Genomic DNA, 7,366 nt, shown 5'->3' with positions numbered 1-7,366 from the left:
TTGTTTGGTGGGAGTTACAAAGAATATGGGTAGAAGTTAAGTCATTGTAATTACTTGAGCGGCCGTAATCAATGTACACAAAAAAAACTGTTAAAATGGTGTATGTTCTGCTGTGTATATTCTCAACAACAACAAAACAGCAGATCAAAAGTCTTAATATTGTTAAGATGGCAATACTCCCCAAAATGATCTACAGATTCAACAAAAGCCCTATCAAAATTCTAGTTTGATGTTTTGCAAAGGTTGACAAGTTGCTTCTAAAAATTACATGAAAAACCCAATGACCCAGAGTAGCTGAAACATTCTTTAAAAAACAACAACAACAAAGTTCCGGGGCAAGATGGCAGAATAGGCAGATACACTGAGCAGATCTTTTGCAGCAAGGACAGGGGAAATTAAGTGAATAGATACAGATGGTGATCCTTGAACCCTGAGGTTCAGAGGACAGGACAGAGAGGTAGAATGAGTGCCTCAAACAGCTGAAAGAGGAAGCTGAACAGGAGCAGCAAGAGAGAGCAGAAAAACAGGATGACTGCTGGTTGGCCTGGAGTAGCTTGGCCATCTTGAGCTTTGCTGGTGGCTGTTGATACAGTGGCCTACAGGCACAGGATGCAGCTGGAGGTTTGTGGCAGGGGGGCAGGGTACAGTTCTGGAAGTGCTTATAAGAGGAAGCTGAACAGGAATAGCAAGAGAGAAGAAAAACATGCAACTGACAGCTGGCCTGGAGCAGTGCTGTAAGAGGAAGCTGAACAAGAATGGCAAAAACGAAAAAAAATCAACAACCAAAACAACAGGCAGCTGACAGCTGGCCTGGAGCAGCATGGCCATCTTTTGTGGGCGGCTGTTGAAGTTGGTGGCAAGAGGAGTACAGTTCTCCCTTGTTCCCTGCACCCCTGTGGTAGCTGGGGATATGGCCAGTCCCCACCTTTGGCAGCCCAGGAGCCCCTCCTGCACAGCCTCTGCTCTGCATAGGGTCAGGTACCAGATATACCACATTGGATGTTATGAACCCACCCTGAACTACACTACACAAACAGCAGTAGATAACTGCAATCACACTTTCAGAAGATAGGTGGTGAGTACCTGAGAACACATCAACATACGACAATTAACTATAAATACATTACAACACAATGTCTCAAATGTAACAGACAATTCCAGTTTACATGAAGAAACAAGACAGAGTGCCTCAAACAAATGACCAAAATATAGAGGCAGACAATATAATACCAGAAATGGTATGAGAATTACCTGATAAGGAATTTAAATGAATGATATTCAGGTACCTGCAACCAACTGAGAAATTGAGAAAATGAGAAAATGAAACTGAGACAAATGAGAAAATGAAACAGAGACAAAACTAGAAGAATTCAAGAGAACACTACAAGAATAAATTGACAAAACAAATGAAAAAACTGAAACCATACAAAAACAGCAATTAGAAAGCCAGGAGATTAATAGTATGACTTCATAAATAGATAATACACTGAAAGAGCAAAGAAGTAGAATTCAGTCAATGGAAGGCTACATTAGTGAGCTTGAAGACAAATCTCTCAGTATTCATCTGCTAGAGGAACAATCAGAAAAAAAGAACAACAACAATAAAAATCCTAAGAAAGTCTAAGATTTATGTGGGATGCTATCAAGAGGAATAACGTTCATGTGATTGGAATTTCAGAACAGGAAGAGACAAAAACAAAACAAAACAAAACTCCCCCAAACCCCCAGAAAATTGTCCAAGTCGTTGGAAAAAAATTTCCCCTAACGTCATGAAACATAGTGGTTACGAATTGGGCTGCTAACCTCAAGGTCAGCAGTTCGAAACTACCAGCAGTTCCATGGGAGAAAGATGAAAGATAAGGCTTTCTGCTCCCATAAAGATTTACACCCCTTAACAACAACGATAACATCATGAAAAATGAGAAACTATACATTCAAAAAGTTGAACAAATTGAAAATAGGATAGATCCCAAAAGAAAATCACCAAGACATTATAATCAAACTTTCCAAAACCCAAAGACAAGGAAGGAATCCTGAGAGCAGCTCAGGAAAAGTGAAGTTAGCTACAAAGGAGAACTCACAAGACTAAGTTCTGATTTCTCAGCAGAAATCATGCAGGTAAGAAGACAATGGGATGACATATAAAACTCTGAAAGAAAAAATTGTCAACCAAGAATCATATGCCAGTAAAACTGTCCATCAAATATTATGGCAAAATTAAGACATTTCCAGATAAACATAAATTAAAAGAATTTGTAAAACCCCAACCTATCTTACAAAAAAATTGATCTGCAATCCCCACAGTTCTATTCTGTTCTCTAGGGTCACTATGAGTCAGAACCAACTCTATGGCACTGGGCTGGGTTTTTTTTTGTTTTTTGTTTTTGGTCTATTCTGGAATTTCCCTAGTGTTGGTGTGTTGGTAGAGGGACTCAGTCATTAGCAGGTTATGATTGGCTACTTTCAATCTATACTAAAAATGCTGTTCCAAAAGAGGTAGGAAGTCCTCAGTATCCTCCTGGTATATGGTAAGGTAAACCCATAATAAAGAATGTATAATCTGCTTGGAATGACAGTTCTGTTTCTAGGACCCATCTAAATTTGAAAGGTAAGATCAAAAATAGCCTTTGCTATTTTTCCAATCAAGAACTTCCTTTTGTCAGGCTAGAGTGTGATTGATTTCTTTTTTTTTTTTTTTTTTTCTTTTCTTTTCTTTTTTTTAACTTTTTATTGTAAATTGAGTCAAAGTTTACAGGGCAGATCATCAGTTTTACCTTCAACGAATCATTACAATGATTATAATCCCCTCCATGTACCATCAGATAACAGTATGTCTCTCCATTCACTTTAGCTTTTTTTTTTTTTTTAAACACTCAGGCATATGTAATAATTTACACCATCAAAGTGCACACTCTGCCTCCAGCTCTTGATCCCTCTCTTCCCATGAATCTAGAGTCCTCAGTTGCTCTCTCCACGTTCCCATCTTAGTGTGATTGATGTCTGACAATGAAAAAACTACCTCATAAACACTAACCTTTGGAAAATATTGACTATGTTTTTTTGGTTCCTAGTGTAATATCTTTTAATGTTAAAATTTGGGAATAAGATTTTAGTGCTTTCTACTTCTGTTTGTAGGTCCCCATGATTATGGGAGTTTTTGTCTTACTGCTAACAGGGTCAATTAACTTGACAACAACCTTAGTAGCCCTATCTGCCAGATTCTTTTCTTTAGCCTCCTATGAAGGAGCTCAATAATTTGGGGTTTGGCACCACGGGGTACTAAGGAATGACAATGGCACTAATAGCTTTTAAATTTTGGACAAATATTCACCCTTTATTTCTTGCCCTCTTTTTTAAGGGGAAAACCAGGGTACTGCATGACTACTACAGGGGAAAATTCATTTAATTTCCAGGAAATATTTTTAAAAAACATTTCATTATGAATTGGGTGAAGGTTTACAGAGCAGATCAGTTTTCCATTCAACAATTCATACACATTTTGTTTCATCTCATTGATTGCAATCTGCACAATGTAACATCACTTATCCCACTTCCTCCCTGTGATAGTTAAGGTTTTGTGTCAACTTGGTTGACAATTACCAGCCCCATGTTGAGATCTAGTATAACACAATCAACCCCATGAAATTATCTGATGTGATCAGTCTGGACTGATATAAGTATCCAATTTGCTGTAAATTCCCACTTCTATGATGTTAATGAGGTCATCCTCCTCCCTCCCCTTTGCAGAACAGATTTTAATTTTTCACAGATACTATCACTCATCTTCCCCTTCAAACAATAATAAGATAAATGATGATAGAATAGACTTTAGAGTGCTCTGGAACTGATTTGGAAGTTGACCAAAAACATGTCTGAATAAGGGTTTAGAAGGCAATTATATTCTAGTTATTTTTATGTAGCTTGCTATCACTTGATATTTTTTAGCCATAAAAATTAGCACGATTACAAATAGTAGAAATGAACATAGGCAGAGCCCCATAACAATAGTTAGAGTAACTGTTCCTTGTGGGGTTTTTTTTTTTTTTAAGTTTTTATTGCGAATTGAGTGATAGTTTACATAGGAGAACATCAGTTTTGTACTCATCCTATCATATTTAATTTAATTGCAATGATTAAAATCCCCTCCATACATCTCCATTCAACAGTATTTGCTTCTATTCCCTCTGTGTTTTTTGTTTTTGATGTACACAAAAACACTCAGGAATATATAATTACTTAAATAACCAAAGGGCACATTCTGCAAGCCTGCCTCCTGGCCACCAGCACCTGACCACCAGCACACAGCTTTTCTCTTTCCATGAGTCTAGAGTCCTCAGCTGTTCTATCTCTCCATGTCATCATCTCTGCCTCCATCTTTGGTGTCACTGCTTCTCTGGATAGGGTCCTATGCTCCACTCTTCTCCCTTGATGGTTCTAGGGTCCTCTGTTCCCAGAATTTAAAATTAACTACTCCCCCCTTTATGTTACAAAACTTCTACCATTACAGTTGTGACAATCGCAGTTCATCATAACAATTACTATTGAATCATAAGAATCTTATCCCCATCTCTTTTCACCAGACCCATCTAGACAAGATGAAAGCTATTCAGTGGGGTTCTACCTTCCCTCCCCCACGCTGAAACTAAACTCCCTCTTGAAAACTTGTATGCCAGTCACTTCGTGCCTTTATTGCCACCCCTCCCCCCAATTTAGGTAGCCAATGTCTAAGTTGCCCATCCCTATAAACCCTGTATACAGAGAGGATAGGATTGCTACTTGATGTAAAGACTCCTTCCCTCTCAGTTGGTATTTTGAGCTACTACATCCATAAGTAAAAGTCAAGTTCATCAAATTATAATAATTTATACTAATTTATTTTATCAAAATTTTTTATCTTCCTCTAGTCGAGCTCGGGACTTCTGGTGTGGCATTGCCAGTTAATGCGGTAAACTGCAATGTCGGTGTGGGCCGTTAAGGCCAGCAGTTCTAACTCACCAGCTGCTCCTTGGAAACCCCGTACAGGGTCGCTATGAGTCGGATCCTGACTCAATGGCACTTAACAACAACAACAACAGTCAAGCTCTGGTCATCAAGTCATCAAAGCTAGGTCAAATGGGTACTATCTGCAAGTTTGGGCATTCTTGTGAGTCTCCCCTCACTTCATATCAGCTGGATGTTTCACTCTTCACTCTAGCCCTCCGTGGCTATGTCCTTGTCCATGGGCTCAGGAGTCCCCAGGTATCACCATACTTCAGACTACCCTTACTAGTGTTGTTGTTCTCTTTATAGACCTGCCTATTGTTGGGCTGAAAATTGAGCCATGGAAGTGAATTCATTTCCAGACCTGAAGTGTGACTTAGGGCCATAGTCTCTAGAGTTCCAATAGTCTGCATTGTTGTTGTTGTAAAGTGCTGTCGAGTCAGTTCCTACCCATAGCAACCCTGTGTAGGGTTTCCAAGGAGCAGCTGGTGAGCTTGAACCGCCGACCTTGCAGTTCAAATGGCTTTGCAGTCCGGCGCATTAACCACAGCGCCACACCAGGACTGTAGCCTGGTCTTTCTTAAGATTTTGAGTTTTGTTCAAATTGTTCTCCCACTCTATCCAGGATTTTCTAATGTGATCCCTTTTAGAGCAGTTGGTATTGGTAGTCTTCCAGGAATTTTTATAATGTGAGTTAATCCTTCTTACCTTCATATTTTAAGGGATATTGATTGGTCCAAGGCAAGGGTTCAGAGGACCTTCCTTGGTATCCTTTTCTCTGAGTACTTGTAGATAACATCTGTTGTTGTTAAGTGCCATCAAGTCGATTCTGACTCATAGCAACTCTGTATAGGTTTTCTGAGAAACGGCTGGTGGGTTTGAACCACCAACCTTGAGATTAGCAGTTCAGTGCTTATCCTACAGCACCACACCAGAAATCCAAATAACATGTGGTGGTGGTGGTGGTGTGCCGTGGAGTCAGTTCTGACTCATAGCGACCTTGTATAGGGTTTCCGAGGCTATAAATCTTTACAGGAGCAGAAAGCCTCATCTTTCTCCCACAGAATGGCTAGTAGTTTCAAACTGCTGACCTTGAGGTTAGCAACCCAACTCATAACCACTATTCTACCAGAGCTCCTTAAATAACATAGTTTCTTCTAATTGTTCTTGACCCTTTACTACTAGGGGAAAAGATGGGATGGGTAATAAAATTTATCCTTGAAGGGTGAATTGTGTGTGGCAATTCCATTTAACTGGAAAATCTCTCCTGAGTAAATTAACAGGGGAGTCTACACTTAGGAGAAAAGGGTGTTGATCTTCAATTGGTCCAAATGACACAGGAACAGGAAGAGAATGATTCATAGTTTGTTCTTGGTTGCTAAGTTTTACAAGTACTGATGTTTTGTTACACTGATAATGTTGTTGTTGACCTTGTGGTTCAAACTGATCTTGAGGTCCCATGCTTATCCTAAAGCTCCACACCAGGATTTCTACTGATGGCGGTGGTGGTGGTGGTGTGCCATGGAGTCAGTTCCAACTCATAGCAACCCTGAATAGGGTTTCCGAGGCCATAAATCTTTACAGGAGCAGAAAGCCTCAACTTTCTCCTGCGGAACAGCTAGTAGTTTCCAACTTCTGACCTTGAGGCCTGACTCATAACCACTGTACTACCAAAGCTCCTTCCTACTGATGATAGGATCTAGAAAAAAATCTGGCCTTAGTTGCTGCCACAGTTGCCTTCCTGCCTTCCAGAAAGGTACCAGTTTCTCTGTTTACTTGGAGAATGGTTTCCCTCTGTGGATTAAGGGGCACAACGAGCAAGACTTTCCTTGGAACAAACTCAGTCTTTCATGGGGGGAGCTATGGGCTTAGGACAACTAAACCTGTCTGCTGGTCTCATTGCTCCTTCAGTTATTCTTGTTAGAAGTACCCTGGTTTGTTATACTAATGGCATTTTATATTCGGCTGCCCAAGGTAGTTAGATAAGTTAACTGCTTTACTACTAACATCTTTTTATTCTTGTCCTGTTTCTTCTCTAAAGTCTGGGAAAGTTCTTAGGCCAATTTTATGAAAACTTTGGCATCTATTGTTTTCCAGTTCCACTTATTAAGTAAGGTCTCAATCCTGCAATGAGTGTTGTATGTTAAATGCTTCCTGAACTACATTGCTTTCTATGTTTGATTCTGAATGTTTGCTCATTGAGTTTTTGGAAATCTTTCCGTAAACTCATAAAAAGATGCTCCCTTGCTCTGTACATAGATCTTTGACCAATCAACCTGTGAAAGGAATGCCTCTGATACGGCTCAGTACAAATCATTGGCTATTTTGCTTGATCTTTGAACGATTTCATCAGGTTTAGGTTCTAAGGAGGATTCTGTATCCTACC

This window comes from Chrysochloris asiatica, unplaced genomic scaffold (assembly GCF_000296735.1).
Source record: "Chrysochloris asiatica unplaced genomic scaffold, ChrAsi1.0 scaffold00062, whole genome shotgun sequence".
Classification (NCBI taxonomy): Eukaryota; Metazoa; Chordata; class Mammalia; order Afrosoricida; family Chrysochloridae; genus Chrysochloris; species Chrysochloris asiatica.
Note: the sequence above shows the minus strand (reverse complement) of the source record.